A 17651-nucleotide genomic window follows, 5' to 3' on the forward strand; every position below is an offset into this window, starting at 1 on the left:
ATATGAAGTTAACGAAGCATCCCTCCCAAATAAGCTTGAAAACGAAACGAACCTCAGTGGATAGTTTGTTGCTAGTAAGTTGCCAATAAGTTGCTAATTAATTATGGTAGTTTTGAAGTTGTTACTCAATTTGTTCAATTTTTTGTATACTTCGTTAAGTTCGTATGAAGGCAGCGAAGCACTCTCCCTGAATAAGCTTGAAAACAAACCGAAACCCAATAGATAGTTTGTTGTTACTTACCTTACCTAACAGCCATATTCAACAAACTATTCACTGGGTTTCAATTTGTTTTCAAGCTTATTTGGGAGCTTATTAGCGAAGTACTCGGAAAAAAAATTGAGAAACAAATTCGAAATTACCGTAACTCATTAGCAATATTTTAGCAACAAACTCTTCACTGGGTTTCGATTTGTTTGTTGCTAATTAGTTACGTTAATTTTGAATTTGTTGCTCAATTATTTTTTTTAGTACTTCGTTATGTTCATATGAAGTTAACGAAGCACCTCTCCCAAGTAAATTTGAAAACAAATCAAAACCCAGTGGACAGTTTTTGTCGTGAATACGACTTACTTTACTATGGGGCGCCTTTTCAAAATTTACCCTGATAAGTTTTTGATCGTGAATATCTCCTGTTGTATTTAATAAATCAACATAATTCTTGCGACATGCCATCGGAAATGTGATCACAATTTTATGATAAAATTTTCAGTTGTGTGACATAATCTCAAATGGTTCAAAATTAAACTTTTCTGAAATGTTTGGTATAAACGAGTGTCAAAGAGGATAATTCATAGGGCGCGTTTGCCTTTCTCGTATTTTTAAAGCTCTTAGCTCAGGGATCTGTGAAAGGATTTATATAATCTAACTACCAATAGAATCGAAATTTTTCAACTTAAACGTGTATAATAACAGCATTGAACTATTTCAATAGTACACTTTTGAAAAACCTGTCTCATTTGACTCATGCCAACACCTGCCAATCAGAACGCGTTCTGAGGAAGAGAACAAAATATCTGCTGCTGTACAACAAATCGTTCGAGAAAATGTTCCGAACAGTGTTTAATATCGTAGTGAGTTCCACAATTTGGTCCTTCTGAAAGGCAGGAATGAATCCCGTAAAGTATCCGGATAGTTTTTTTCAATGAAATGCAAATCCGAAATGAAATAATCGAAATTGAAATTCTATATGCTGCTATTTTTATAGCCGTTAGGACCGCCCATAGTGAAAAAGCTACAGACGAAATCAAGTAAAAAGAAACCTCTTAATAAAAATTGGATCAGTTTGGATTCTATCGCGAGCAGATGTATTTTGTGTCGTTTGCAAAGCTTGTTTCGCTTCCGACAAGAGCGATTACGTCACAGCTACCAGTCATTTGCATTGGTGAAAAAGCAACGGTGAAGAGCATTACACAAAATCTGCCGTTCTAATGGCTCTAAAAGTTTTTTAAAGAACTATTAGGATTTGTTGTTCGCAAATCGAAGGGAAATATCCTCAGTTTAGTGCAAATCTAGAACAGTTTGGTTAGATTTGTGCACTTTTCGCTGTGTGAAATTCACAGTAATCGAGATCAAGTGAAGCTTTCTTTGTTTTTGCGAAAAATGTGAAAAGGGGAATGCTTGCATTATTCATGCAATTGATCAACTAATTGATATCCGGAAGTGTTAAGGAACATGTCAGTTTGTTTTCGTATTCACGACATCCAGTTATGTCTTTACCCACCCGCCTTTTTGGTAATTAGTTGGGAGAGGTGCTTCGTTGGCTTGATATACACTTATCGAAGTATTCGCAAAAATAAAAATAAAATGAGCAACAAAATCAAAACTACTGCCACTAGTCAACAACAAATTAACGAAAAATTATCCACTGGATTTCGATTTGCTTTCATGCTTATTTAGGAGGGGGCTTCGTTAACTTCATATGAACTTAGAGAAGTACTCAGAACAAATTTTAGAGAAATTGAGCGACATATTCAAAATTACCGTAACTAATTAGCAACTATTTCACAACAAACAATTCACTTTGTTTTTAAAGTTTCAATATGTTTTCAAGCTTAAAGACTATCCCAGAAAGTATGGACGCAACTAAAAACCGCTACCATTTCGCAATGGTTCAGAATCTATCAATTTTTATGGCTGCGTCCTGTTGTTTACACTCTTCTCTAACCACTTGTGCAGTTGTTTATTCGTTTTCATTAGTTTGTTTCTAAATGCGTGGACTTTCAGCAGAACAACGGCTTTTTCACTTACTCCTTCCATTTTTGCTATCTTTCTCAGTAACAGTCCGCGTTCTGTGCACCATTTGTATACAATTTTTCGACGTTGTTCTGCTAAAAGTCCACGCATAAACCGAAAACGAGTCAAAAAAAGGTCCTGCTAACCCTCAGTTGGATAAACGTATACTGAAGGCGTTCAAGCAAAAGAAGGAGGTTTCAATTCGGGACGTGGCCAAAAAAGTGGGCACTTCGAAGTCAAATGTTCTTCGTGCTAAAGAACGTTTGAATCTTCGAACCTATAAGAAGCAGAAACAACCAAAACGTAGTCCGAAACAAGAAGCATCGACCAGGCCGAGGGTTCGAAAGCTGTACAATACGATTCTTGCTGGAAATTTGAACTGCATAATCATGGACGATGAAACCTACGTGAAACTCGATTACAAATCCTTGCCGGACCACAATATTATGCGAGAAGGGCACATGTATAACGAGTCCGAGACATCGATTGAAGTCGAAAAATTTGGTTAAAAAGCTATGGTCTGGCAAGCAATTTGTAGCTGCGGTACGATTTCGAAACCCTTCATCACCACTGCTTCAATGAACAGCAAAATATACATCAAGGAATGTTTACAAAAACGACTTCTACCCATGACTCGAAGCCACAAGGATCCTGTTGGGGATGGGGTTGGGGACGCAGTTCATTCCTTCAATTCGACCGGTTGTGCAGTGCACGAGGTGCACATGAGGACGAGACCCCACTGGTTGTAGTCTAATATTATAAGTATATCGAATAAAATTTGAATATCTAACACTTGTGAATTATTTACAGCGAAATCAAAGTGCGTCCATACTTCCTGAGACAGTATTTAGCTTATTAGCGAAGGATTCGAACAAATAAAGAATGAAAATTACCGCAACTAATTTGATTTCTATCGTTTATTTACTCCCGGTTTTAACCTAGTTATGGTCGTTCGCCGGGTTTAGAAGCAACTAATTCACAACGAACTATTCACTGGGTTTCGATTGGTTTTCAAGCTTATTTGGGAAGGGTGCCTCGTTAACTTCATATGAACTTAGTTAAGCACTCAGAACAAATTTAAATTAAATTGAGCCACAAATTCAAAATTACCTTAACTAATTAGCAACTAACAAGTAACCAATTATTCACCTATTTGCGTTATCATCGGCGAGCTGTCCGAATTTTCGAGTTAACGTTCATGAATTTTGCCGTCTAGCAATATTTTTTATTTGCATATTTAAACGGTTTAGCCCCTTAATTCTGAGAACGTTTTCAGGAATCAAAACCGGTCAATTCAAGTAAGATTTTTTTTTTGACGGCTAATTTGCCATCACTTTAGAACTTAGAAGTACAATTTTTTAAACACAAAAGTGTACAATTCAACATCAAAATTTTGTCCGTCGTACCTCCCTTCTGACGCACTGTGCACCGCAAGCAACCATTCCGTGTCTCGTGAAAATGTTCATGCTCTGTACTTTACATTATTCTAGCTTCCGGCACCGACCCGGGTTGTTTGATATTACAAAACATCAAACTCTCGCCGGTCTATGTCTATGTTTGAAATTTCCCGCTACCGCTACCGAGAATCAACGTGAAAAGTTTCGGAACAGAACGATCGTAATTTTTCCACCGACGGATACTGGAACCATCCAGAAGTTATACCAAAACCATAACCAATCAAATTATAAATAAGGTAAAGAAAGAAACGGTTTTCTTTCGAACACCCTCGGAAAATTGGGTTTAGTGTCCGGGGCTGTGGAAAACTAACTAATTACGGCACACGGTGGTACCCTTCGAAATTAGGTCGTTGGTTGGTTGCAGGGACCTCGTTCCTGACAAAACCCACGGGAATACTACAATCAACTGCACGCAACTCAACTCAATGAAGTATGTAATCAAAAAACAGCCGTCGATAGAGCATGGTTCAAATTTACTACAATTTTTATTTTGAGAACATTGATTCATTGCATGAACGCATCGAAACCATCGGCGTTCAATGTGATGACATCATTTTTTTGCTTGACCGAAAATTTCGCCCCTGGCAAGGAGACAAGCAGTTTGCCCAACTCTTGCATCCCAAACACCATTAATCTGAGTGGTTTCAAACTATCTTCTTGACACGCGAAGCTCGTCGTATTTTCTAGTATTTGCACGTGCTACGGCTTAGAGTCAACGAGTGATGATGGTTACTCATGGCAGGGTCATCGCCATTAAATTTTGATGCTCTGACATTTAATCAGTCATGGAGCGATGGAACTGCTGTGAATTGTGCCGTTTTTTTTCGTTTTATTTTGAAGATGGGGGATTCCCCGGTGGCAGAGTCGAAGTGTGCAGGAATGCTTATGCTCGAAGCGATGTGCCTCGAATTCATTCATGGTAGAATCCTTTCACTTTTTGTTGTGGTGGTTGAACGAATTGTGCCTTCCTCGGCATGCGTTTGAAGAGGGGCGAGAGGGTGGTAAGGAAGATGGTGGCTTCTGATGTGAGTCCTTCACGTATGCACGTGACCTTCAGTGTGAGAGAGAGAGAGAGAGAGACTAGAACGACGGCGAATGAAATCCAACCCGGGCCCCAGTTGTTCGGTGGTTGATGGTGGAGGACGGTTGGTTTCGGAGCTGTCTGCGAAGATGATGCGAGATGATGTTGATGATGGCAGCAGCTGGAATGAGGAACCTAATCGGTGCATGTGGCAAAACCGCAGTCTATCCGCTGTGTAGGAAGCGGCCCAATTATATCAATTACTGTCGTTGGTCACTTCCCGCTTTGTGTGGCACCGTGGTTGCGGGGTGGTTCGACGATAAGCCAGCGAAACCAGTTTTTCATCTGTAGCGGAAGTTACAAGTATCTTTCCCCTTGGTACTGGGTTTTGTTAAACATATAATATATAATTTATTATGTCTGCTATTAGTTTAATCAATTGTGACAAAGGTTATTGAAGCAATGACACTGAATAGCTTTTAGTCATTGGTTACAGTAACAGTTTTATTGACCCTCCGTCTGATAGACATTTTCATACCTTCGGTCTGACTGATGTTTGTCTGGACAGACACCCCTTCCCTATATATTCACGTGTATTTCTACACATTTTGGTGTGAATTAGAGGTCTATTAAGGTTCTTTTCTGTACAAATCACATTTGCATAGATTGGTTGCCAGTAAATTTGTAAGAAGCTACCAGATTGTCGAGTCGACTGATAAATTAAAAATATTAAAAAAAAAACACAGAAAGTCAGCCGGAAGGTTAATTACGCTAAATTCATTGAAATTCTAAATGGACGGATTGGCAAGCGATTCGAAGCTGCACACAAAACAACATGTCCCGGGTTGTCGTATGTTCGAGCCCCGACTTGGAAGGATTCGTAGTGTCAGTAAAATCGTAGCACCAGCCATGCAATGGTTCTGTACATTCTGAATCGGCTGCGAAGGCTGTTAAAACAGAAGGTCAAATACCATTACAGGAATGTAATACCAAGGCTTTGCTTACAACCGAATCTTTAATCGTGATCCTGAAGCTCTACTGGGAAAAGAACTGCATTGTGAAAATGATTTTTTGGTGGTATCTTTTTGGCAACACTGTTTTTGACAGATCACGCGTGAATGGTGTATTGCGCCATTGTCAAAATTGTTCAGTTTTGTCTATAATTTTATCATGAATCAACTTACGAACAAACAATGCTTGTAAATTATTGAATTTTACTATCGAAATTCATGCTCGGTTAAGAGATTAAGAGATCCATTTTTCATCGAAAAATTGTGTTCAGCGACGAAGCTCATTTCTGGTTGGGCCTGAAGCATTGCAAGTACTACCAATGTATCCCAAAAAAGTCACTGTGTGGTGTGGATCTTGGGCCGGCGTCATCATGGGGCCATACCTTCTTCAAAGACGACGATGTGCGGAACGTTACTGTGAATGGCGAGTGCTACCGTGCCTTTTGCCCAAAATGGAAGAATTCTACAAGCCTGCATGTGGTTTCACCCGGGTTGGCGGTTAAATGTATAGGGCGCTGGTCTTACAAGCCAGTTGTCGTATGTTCGAGCCCCGACGTGGAAGGATTCTTAGTGTCAGTAAGATCCATAGTACTAGCCATGCAATGATTCTGTATGCTAAGAATCGGCTTTCTGTTAAAACAGAAAGGCCAAATTCCACAAAAGGAACGTAATGCCAAGACTTTGCTTTACTTTGCATGTGGTTTCAACAAGACGGTGCCACATCACAGACGGCACGCTAATCAATGCCTTCGGTGAACAGTTTATCTCACGTTTTGTGCCCCTCAATTGGCCATGTGATTTAACACTTGTGGGCTATTTGTTGAAGCTTACGTCCAAAAGGATAAACCAGCAACGATTAACATACTGGAAGCCAATATAGAAGCATTTGATTGTGAAATACGGCTGATATGCAATCATTTTCAAACATTAAATTATTTCTATCGATTTCAATGGAGATTTCATCAATTTCAGATTCAAATGAAAGATGTCATAGTCCAATACAAAATTCCTGAATATTGTTTAAGTCCGACCTCCGGTTCCGGAGTTATGTGATAAAATTTGCAAAAATTTAAAAATATGGCTGCTAAGTTTTCTCAGAGATGGCGTGACCAATTTTTACAAACTATGTATCAAATGAATGGTCGTAACAACTGACATTTATTTAGATCCGACATCCTGTTCCGGAATTATAGGGTGATTTGTATGAAAATTTCAATTTCATAGAGATAAAGTAGTTAGCAACATTGATTATTGAATAAAAAAGCGAAAAAAGAAACATATTTTGACATCAGTTTTCGATATATTGTAGAAAAATTACATTTTTATGCATTTCACTGATTATATTGAAGAAAATTCTAGTTTCTGTGAAACTCTCGCACTTTGGACTTGACATTCTTCATTAAATTCAGCACAGTTACTTTTGTGACTTTCCTGGTGGCAGCTGTCCAGTTTTTTTTAACTCCTGCATGTTTTGGGACTCTGTACCTTCCTTCCGAAAGTGCCGCTTGACAATTGCCCAATACCTTTCAATTGGCCGAAGATCCGGGCAGTTCGGTGGGTTGATGTCCTTTTCCACGAATTGTACATTATTTTTTGACAACCACTGTAGAACGGAGTTGGCGTAGTGGGCTGAAGCCAAATCCGGCCGGAAGAGAGGAGAAGCATTATGCTTTCTGTACAGTGGCAGCATTCTCTTCTTCAAACATTCTTCCTCGTACACCTTGGCGTTAATTGTGCCCTTCGTGAAAAAAAATCGACAATCGCACAGGTACAAATTGCTTGCCAGACCAACACCTTCTGCCCAAACTTTTCCATCGCCACCGTGGTGTCAGCGTCGTCCAGGTCCTGGTACACCGATTTCGTATAATATTGCGATCCGGGCAGCGCTCGAGAGTCTTCCTTGGCGTCGGTTTCGTCGTCGATCAGGATGCATCCGTCTTTATTCTGTAGAATCCGGTTTTACAGTTTTCGCGCTCTTGTTTTGGCCTGAACTTGCTGTACCAGGGACTTTTTCGGCACCTTCTGTTTCTTGTACGTTTTCAGGGAGTTACGAACTTTGATCCGTTGAATCATCCCGATGCTGGTGTTGAACTGCTTGGCCAAATCCCGCGTCGACGCCGAAGGGGTTTTTCCTGATGTACTCAACCACTTTTAATTCCCAAGATAGAATCGCAAGTTGACAATTATCGCAGAAAATCGAATCGATCATTCAATTGATAATTCTCATACTAGGTTGCAATATTTCAAAACCCTTGCTTCCGAGAGGATCCCCGCAGCAGCGTGCTAACCTTTGATTCTCAGAAATGTCATCGAGAGAAATTCGCTCTTGCACTGGTGTCGATTCTATGTTAAATGAGCCATGCCGGGATTTTGTTGTTGAGATGATATCCGTCTCTCTTTGATGGCACTGATTCAATCGTGTAAGAAGTTGCCAGTGAGCGTTATTTGATACGATAAAAGCCATCCTTGGGTATGACTATGCGAAAATTGGCGAAGTGGTTTGGAATTCATCATGCCAGTGTTAAAACTATCATTAATAAGTTTGGGGAACACTATTATTTGGATGAGCTATCACGGAGAGGCAGAAAACCCGGTTCCTCCAACCCGAAACTAATCATGAAGAACAAATCAATGTCAATACTTGATTTGGCCAAAAAGGCAGCAACGAGTGTCGGAATGATCCAGCGTATCAAGAGGCGAAATCACCTGAAGACCTACAAGGAGCAGAAAATCTCGAAACGAAGTGTAGAACAGAAGAAGCGAGCAGCAAGGGCCCGGAAATTGTATTCGCGTCTTTTGCAGTGTCCGGATGCGTGCGTTTTGATGGACGATGAGACTTATGTAAAGGAGGACTCAAAAACCCCTCCATGTCCACAATACTTTTCTGTTATCGTTTGGGAGGATGCGAGCGATGCGGACAGGTCGATTCAAGTGGAGAAATTCGGTCGAAAGGTACTGGTATGACAAGCAATATGTTCCTGTGGTTTGAAGTCAACCATTTTTTACACTACCGAAAATATAAATGCAGAAATCTATCGATCTGAGTGTCTCCAGAAAAGATTGTTGTCTTTATATAAAAAGCATAGTACACCGCCACTGTTTTGGCCGGATTTAGCGTCGGCTCACTATGCCGAAACCACTCTCAATTGGCTCGCGGAAAAGGGTATAAATTTCGTTGAGAAAAATATCAATCCACCAAATTGCCTCAGCCTCGACCCATCGAACGTTACCGGGCAATCGTGAAGAGGGTCTTCAAGAAGACTGGTAAGGCAGTTGGGAACATGCAGGAGTTCAAAAAAATTTTGGCTCAAGCGTCCAAAAAATGCGATGCAACACTTGTCCGGAACATGATGAGGAGCGTTCGATCAAAAGTTCGAAAATTCGTGAAGGAATAACTTATGTTTCATCCGGTTTTCATTATGCTCAAGTTGAACCTCGTACAATAAAAGATTAATTTTTAGTTTGAATAATATATCGTTTTTTATCATAATTCGAAAGAAAAATTTGTGGATAGCTTATTTTCGATACACTCCTTAACTTCAAAACTGTTCCAATTTGCAAGTCAAATTGGTTTCTTGCCATACGAACCAACTTATGATAATATGAGTAATATGAGAACGAAATCATTACACCACTATGTAGATGGAAACATTTTCTATAGAAGTGTAAACAAACCACTGTCAAAGACTTTCGATTCCAAACGCTAGAGGCGTGCTAGCGGCGCACGAGAGGCGTAGTCAGCTTTTATTTTGACTCAGCTCGAAATTATCGGGTAGTTTAACAAACTAACTCGTATTTGTAGTCCGCTTCTTTAATCGTAGTCCCTTTCTCTCGTTTTCAACTATGAGGGATGGCCTATCTATCTTTGCCGGTATAGGGCGCTAGAAGCCACTTAATTTACTCTTCAAGGGGGACCGGTTTTTTTTTGTATTCGATTAGAACGCGAACCTTCGCTAGCTTCCTGCACCGTCCGATTTGAGTTTGCCTACTTTCAATTTCCAAACGATCCAAAGTTACGTAACATATTTAATAACAAGTTTAACGCCGAGTGCGGTCATTGCGCAAAGTTGCCTTTGTATTGCTGCATCGTGGCGGCGGCAGTAGCAGCGGCAGCACCAGGCCAAGTTCTGCGAAAGCACGGATAATTGCTAAGGATCGATTACTGGCTAGATTGCTGCATCGTGCCGAACGCCCTTTCGCGCAACCGCCTCAAAAAACCGTTCGAACAATGTCAGCTGCTGCACCGCACAAAATCAATAAAATTCCGGGTCGGTACTTCGGTCGGTACTTTCCTGGACCTGGGGCTGGGCAGGGCAGGGCAGGGTACCAAAGGGGTTGTGAGAGTTCACAGCAAGTATTAATCATTTTACCCCCATAAGCAAATCAATCAGTCAGTCAGTCAGTCAGTCAACGGGGTTGCTTGATATCGATCCTTTGATGGTCGGCGATCCTGCGTGATCCGATGCGGCATCATCTATAATCAACTCGGAGACTAGATTCGTCATGCATGTGTCTTCATCAATGCCGGAGCCAAACATTTGATGTTCGTTTTTCTTACGGTGGAATTGACGTGAAGTATCAGCTTCAAATCGAGTCTTGTTTCGAACGATTTAATTAAAAGCTCACGGATCATCCTGCTTGGTTGACCTTTGATCATATGACGACTGATTTGGCGAACCAAGGCGTCACCATCAAACCACGTGGGGGGGCGGTAACGTCACCTACTTACCTGACTGACATATGACAATTTATTAGCACATTTTCAACGATTTCTCTTCTAGTTAATTTACCAACACCGTTTGCGAGGGGGTGGGGGGAAGGGGGCAACTAATTTATGCGCACGTGAATTGGCATACATTTAATCAGCCAAGGCAAACAACGACGGTGGTAACCCTTCTCGGTACCCCCGCCGGCAAACAAAAGTGCAGTAAAAGTGTTTTGCAGGCACAAATCAAAGACATTGCACCAGATATCTTGGCCTAGTAAAAGACAACCCCCCCGTCCCCTTCTTCGCTAGCCCCTTCCCGACTGGGCTCGATTAGCATGTTTAAGGCGGTGGCGGTGTCTGTGTAAAACTTTGCTGAAAACCTGTTCCTGTTAATCTATTACCCACATACCGATTTGAGGCCAATTGAAAGTGTACTGCCGACTACAACGACGGCGACGACGGCGGCGACGGCGACGCCGAAGCTGTAACCGACGATGGTGGCCTCCAGTCGTAGGCTAGCTAAATATAACATGATTTTGATATGCATTATTATGTAATAGGTACAACTGTGATACCAGTACTGTATTCCGGGTGGTGAAAACAAACGCAAAAGGGAAGCGAAACGCGAAACAACTTGCTATTCCATTGCTGGAGGTTTTTTTTTATCACCCCACTAGGGGTCCTAATTTAAATTGCATTCGGTGCTGAAACTATGGCTGGAAATTTTACACCAGCAAACCACACAAACCACCGGCGAAAGCAGCCTGACGCCGGGCAAATTGGGGCTGTGCGATGGATGGGCTACATAGGTCCTACTGATTGAATCAAGCCCCGTCGGAACCCTTGGCAAAAGGACTGCCTTGGCTTGGTGGACGATGGTTGGTTGGTTGGGGGACGAAGTAATCATCGTCGGATGAGTGTGGAATCGAGTTCAGTTTTTTCCCCGAGCCGACGGGACGGAAATAGGAAATACGAGTATATTGACGGGATTGATTCAATATTAATTTGCTGATTTATTGAGTTTTCTTCGAAAGACTGCTGGTGATCGGTTGATGCTTCGATACGGTATAGGAAGCTGCTTTCACTGACAAATCGAAGGGGAGGAAAGGGTTTTCTATTTTCGAACCAATTGTGTGTTCTTCACCGAGAGGTGCGAGTGGTGCGCATTGGGGAAATGCGGTTTGTATGAGTTAATTATTCAGGAGCAATCATACCGGAGATTTCATTCTGCTGCCGACACAAAACGGGGTTAGTGTGAATTAGCTTTGTGAATTATTGATTGTTTTGATAAATTATTCACTTTTTGATTTACTCGTTTGTTACGGAATCGGGTTATGTTTTCAACGGATAATGATAATGTTTAATATAAAAAACATAGGAAAATATTCATTTAAACACACCAGCTAGTGATACGAACTAGAAATAGCAGCAAAAACTACTCGCTGGAAAATGTCATTTCCTGATAATTCAATAAACAGTGGAAACTGCATTGAGTGTTTAGTTTCAAAGCTTTCATCGAGGAATTACCGATCGAGATTTACAGTTTGCAAGCCAATCTTCATCAGCTGAACTCATTCCACAAGCTCGACTGCAGGTTAACTACTAAACGGGAACCTGTTCAGTAGATAACCTGCAAAAATATCTACTCTCTTTCCGGAATGTTAACTATTAAACAAGTGCCAGGTCCGAAAAAGAAAACGACTCAAGCTTTTGCATAGATTTAAAAAATGGCACAGATTTTCACAGATTTCTGAAAATGGTCACAGATTTACACAAATTCTGAAATCGATCACAGATTTTAAAAATTGATCACAGTTTAGCATAAAAAAAAGTTGAAAATAGACCTTTTTTTTGCTTACCAAAATGATTCCGATCAGCTATTATGGAAACGGGGAAACGTGCACAGACAGATTTTGCACAGACAGATTTTTGGCTTGATCACAGATTTTTGAAAAAATGAGCTGGCGTCCCTGCTGGTAAGGTGGAAACAAGCTACGAGCTGAACGGATCTTCGGCTCTTGAAGAGCGAGTTATAAATGAGAAGAAATGTGTGGATGAGCTTTTGTTCGTTCTTCCAAATGTGTATCTACCCTTCTTTAACAGATTGTATGAGCCGTTGTCAATAAGAAATCTTACCTCTCACTCAGTAGGCTAAGGTACATTCAGGGATGCCACTTTTGCAGACATTCTCAAATGTGACATAATAATAATTCGCAGACAAGTTAGTTCGCATAGCATTGTTCTTTGTGCATCAATGATTTCGATCATGCATATGAGAGAAAAACGGAGTAAGAAAAACGGCGCAAAGAAACAGCGCTCAAAACAAACCTTCAGTTCAATCTTAATGAGCTGATGAGTTGATATATTCAATCGATTCCCTTTAGTGAGCTGATCGGTTCGGAGCTGCTCACCGGTATGAGCTGTTTCGCACATCTCTAAGTGAGCGTCGCACGATCAATATATCATCTTAAAAAACGTGTTGCTTCGCGATAACTAAATTTATTTACACGTTTAAAAATGAGATCTCTTTGTAAAGGTTTGTACTTTTGCAATACTTTTTAATATTTTGATTGGAAAACATTTTTCCATTTTTTAATATGTGTTGAACTTTTGATAATTTTTCGGATTTTCAGTATTTAAAAATCACTTCGAAAAGGCCTGAAAAAATTGCATCGAGTTCCACTGAGATTTTTTATAATATCAAGAAGTCAAAAAGTAAACATAATAAAAATCCCAACAATTTGCTTAAGTTGCGCGTGCAAGCATAAGCATGTTTATGCGTGTTTACGCGCACTTTGTAGTAGATACTTAGGTAATAGAGGTAGATTCTACGTAGATAAATAAACCCGTCTCATGAAAATATATATCATACTTTTATTATATAATTTCAGATACTAATTTTGACACCAATTGATTCAGATTGAGTCAAGTAGTTCACAAAAGCATGCTTCAGTGTTTATGTCACACAGTCAGCATCATTTTTCCAAACTAGTGCTTGACATTTGCGTTGCCTATTTGTAATCAGTGATGCTAATCTAAAAAAAACCTTCTTAGTCCACTTAGTGGAATTTTCATATATCTTGAAAAATCACCATAGGGGGGAGTACATGAAATTTTCGAAATCGAAAAAAAATTTTTGATGCCAAAAGGCTTAGAATTGCATGAAACGTCGCGATTTAGTGTCATCTCGAAAAAAATTTTTTTGAAAAAGTCGACTTTTTGGGAGTCCCAGAAAATTGATATTTTCAAAAAAAAATTTTTTTTTGAGATGACACTAAATTTCGATGTTTCATGCAGTTTTAAGAGTTTCGGCATAAAAAAAAAATTCGATTTTGGAAATTTCATGTACTTCCCCCTATGGTGCTTTTTCAAGATCGAAAATTGTCAAACCTTTACCACCGGGCAGCACCCCTTAAGCATGTTTGATTTAGGTCAAATTTTGCATGAAGGCTTTTTTCGAGGTGCTTAAACTTTTGAGCACTAGAACTTAACGAAAATAGAGGTGATCCCAAAATTTTGGCACCCTTTTATATATATATATATATACTTATACCATCATATATCTGGAACCAAAAGTCACAACCATTTGATCTTCGAACTTGATCAATGGCCCGACAGTAGCTTTTGAACGAGTCCAAGTTTGTTCAAATCGGTTCAGCCATCTCTGAGAAAATTGAGCGCGTTCAAATATCTTCGAAAAGTGCACACACACACATACACACACATACACTATGGTGATTTTTCAAGATATCTGAAAATTTTCACTAAGTGGACATAGAAGGCTTTTTTCAGATTAGCATCACTGTTTTCATACAAATAGGCAACGCAAATGTCAAGTACTAGTTTGGAAAAATGATGCTGACTGTGTGACATAAACTCTGAAGCATGCTTTTGTGAACTACTAATTAGTATCCAAAATAATTTAATAAAAGTATGAAACATATTTTCATGAGACTGTTATGAAAGAAGAGAAAGGCATTATCACACCACTAGGTGGATTAAGAAGGGTTTTTTAAATATATCTCAAAAAATAATTTTTTTACATTATTTATGTCTTCAAATGTTTTTTGCTTCAAAATGAGATAGAAAACGAAAATTTTTTGTGAAAAAAAATTATTTTTATTCGAAATTGGTACTAACCCCTTAACAAAAATTTATTTGTCACTTTCAAAAGAAGCATAATATAATCTTGTAAAACTTCTTCGAAGACACGTTAGCTCTTAAAAATCAGAGAAAGTCAGTACAGACTTTTGACCGTCTTTTTCCAGTTTTGGACCACTGTGCAGTGGTTTCAAAATTGTGTTCTTTCTATCATTGGATCAGAGTCATTTCGCCATAAGGGTCAAAGGGTTTGTATGCAAAAGGCCGCCGCTTTCGACTTTAGGCGAAACGACTTTCGGTAAAATGACTTTCGGCAAATTGACCCGCTACCCTTTAATTTACGCATTCAGTGGTTTCCAGTTTTCAGTGAAAATCGTATACTGTGCAGTATCGATATTCAACCGAATCTTTTAATAACATAAAACGATACATAATAATTTTTATCTGTTGATGCTATAGCAGTTTTGGTTTCCAAGGAGTTTCCGGGGTGTTTACCATATTTTAGCATTTTTTTTTTATAGCCAAACAGATTCTCAATATATCGCTGAAAGGATGAGAATTGAAATTCGATTGATTCTACCTGCAGACGTTATTTTGGTTTCGTCTTTTCATAGAGGAACGAGTGACGTTAGCATTGATACTCTCTTTTGATTCAATGAGAGACGAAAATGCTTCGACTCTCTTCGTTTATTTTGGTTGCGACGCTTTACGAATGAGACAGTAAAAAAACGAATATGATTGGATTGGATTGTTTCATTGAGAATGCATGGCAGTTCTAAGCTCTGCTACAAAGTGAAGTCCTTTCTCTTAAGTATTTCGCATTCTGCGGACCTGGCATCTCTGATCCCCGGTAGAGCAACGTATGACAATTCACCCAACTTAAAATGGTGTTGAAGGTTCGAATTCGTACGATAATCAGCTTATTTTGTTCTATTTTTTATATGACCACCGACAATTCTGAATTGTGTTTCGAAAAAAGATTTTTGCATTTCTTTAATTGCATTTTTGTACTAACTCAAGACTGTTCCAGAAAGTATGGACGCACTTTGATTTCGCTGTAAATACTTCACAAGTGTTAGATATTCAAATTTTATTCGATATACTGATAATATTAGACTACAACAACAGAATATTATTCTCAACATTTGCTACTTAGCCATTGTAGACTAGCTGGCGCACCTTCTTGCGAACGTTCCCCATTAAATTCCGTACAGACTTCTTGGCGACAAGTTTTGACACTTTTTTCCAATCTTTTTCGAACTGTTGAATGGTTTCGGCTGCCGAGACATGTTTCCTAAGATGTGCCTTCGTTAATGCCCAAAATTCCTCAATTGGTCGAAGTTGTGGGCAATTTGGTGAATTCATGTCTTTTGGGACGAAAGTGACATTTTTTGGTAGTACACCATTCTACCGTTGATTTCGAGTAGTGGCAAGAAGCAAGATCTGACCAGAAAACAACAGGATCCTTGCGGCTTTGAATCATGGGTAGAAGTCGTTTTTGTAAACATTTCTTAAGCAGTGTTGATGAAGGGTTTCGGAATCTTACCGTAGCTACAAATTGCTTGCCAGACCATAGATTTCTTACCAAATCTTTCGACTTCAATCGATGTCTCGGACTGGTTTAACACTTGCCCTTCTCGCACCATATAAAATTATGGTCCCAGCAAGGATTTGTAATCGAGTTTCACGTAGGTTTCGTCGTCCATGATTATGCAGTTCGAATTTCCAGCAAGAATCGTATTGTACAGCTTTCGAACCCTCGGCCTGATCGATGCTTCTTGTTTCGGACTACGTTTTGGTTGTTTCTGCTTCTTATAGGTTCGAAGATTCATACGTTCTTTAGCACGAAGAACATTCGACTTGGCCACATCCCGAACTGAAACCTCCTTCTTTTGCTCGAATGCCTTCAATATACGTTTATTCAACTGAGGGTTAGCAGGACCTTTTTTTCGACCCGTTTTCGGTTTATCCTCAAAGGTGTTATCCTCACCGAACTTCCTGATTGCATTTCGCACGGCTTTTTCACTTACTCCTTCCATTTTTGCTATCTTTCTCAGTGACAGTTCGCGTTCTGTGCACCATTTGTACACAATTTTTCGACGTTGTTCTTCTGAAAGTCCACGCATTTCGAAACAAACTAATGAAAACGAATAAACATCTGCACAAGTGGTTAGAGAAGAGTGTAAACAACAGGACGCAGCCATAAAATTGACAGATTTTGAACAATTGCGAAATGGCAGCAGTTTTTGATTGCGTCCATACTTTCTGGGACAGTCCTTAACAGACGGAGTTGCACGAAAAGTATCAAAATTTCGTTTGAATCTGTTACAAAAATTAATTTTCAAAGCACGGTTTGATTTTTCCTCTTGCTAATTTATGCACCGAACTTCAGATGCGATTTAATCTACTACCGGATGTAGAGATGGACAGACGAATCGAATTATCAGAAGACGAAAACGAAAAAAAAAACACAATCATTCTATCGACCAAATTTGGTATCTGGCAAATGTGTTTTTTTTTTGGTTGTTTGTTTGTTGTTGATCTGGTTCTTTGATTGGTGACATTTAAGTTGGTATATTTTTGGCAGTGGGCAGTAATTCCACGCGCGCAACATAAAGAACAGGATTTAGATCATGATTTAGTTTCATTTGTTTCGAGGCTGGTTCTACTAAAGGTCAAAACCGAGCAGAACTTGATACTGGCGGGATCGACATTTTGGGTAGTGATTTAAGTAACGATTTAGTGCCAGCATATGTCAGAAATTTATGCTGTGCAAGACGAAAAAAAAAACGAACGACACGTGAATGCAATAATCTTGAAGCGAAAATCTGATTTATCGCGGAACCATGGAATATTCCATGTGCATATAACCTTTGTATAAATTTTTTGTAAATTTTTTTAAGGGCGTGAAATACTCAGAGTATGAAGTGGAGCGAAGAAATGTAGAAAAATTCTCTCGCTGTTCATGCATTGAGAGACTCGAGTTCTTGTAGCATCTTCTACCGGATTGCAAATGTTGTATACAATATAGATAGCAATATAGCAGCTTCTGTCAAATTTTCGGCAATCACCAACACTGCTCCAATCGACGCTTGCTGCGATCGTCCGATTGTCGAAGTGG

General features: G+C 39.5%; 1 protein-coding gene across 3 annotated transcripts in view; it reads left to right on the forward strand.

Moving 5' to 3' along the window:
- Positions 1-17651, forward strand: part of LOC131436117 (terminal nucleotidyltransferase 5C) — a 255864-nt gene that overhangs the window by 227720 nt on the left and 10493 nt on the right. The gene's annotated exons all lie outside the window — the stretch shown is intronic.

The sequence above is a fragment of the Malaya genurostris genome, chromosome 3 (genome assembly GCF_030247185.1).
Source record: "Malaya genurostris strain Urasoe2022 chromosome 3, Malgen_1.1, whole genome shotgun sequence".
Taxonomy (NCBI): domain Eukaryota; kingdom Metazoa; phylum Arthropoda; class Insecta; order Diptera; family Culicidae; genus Malaya; species Malaya genurostris.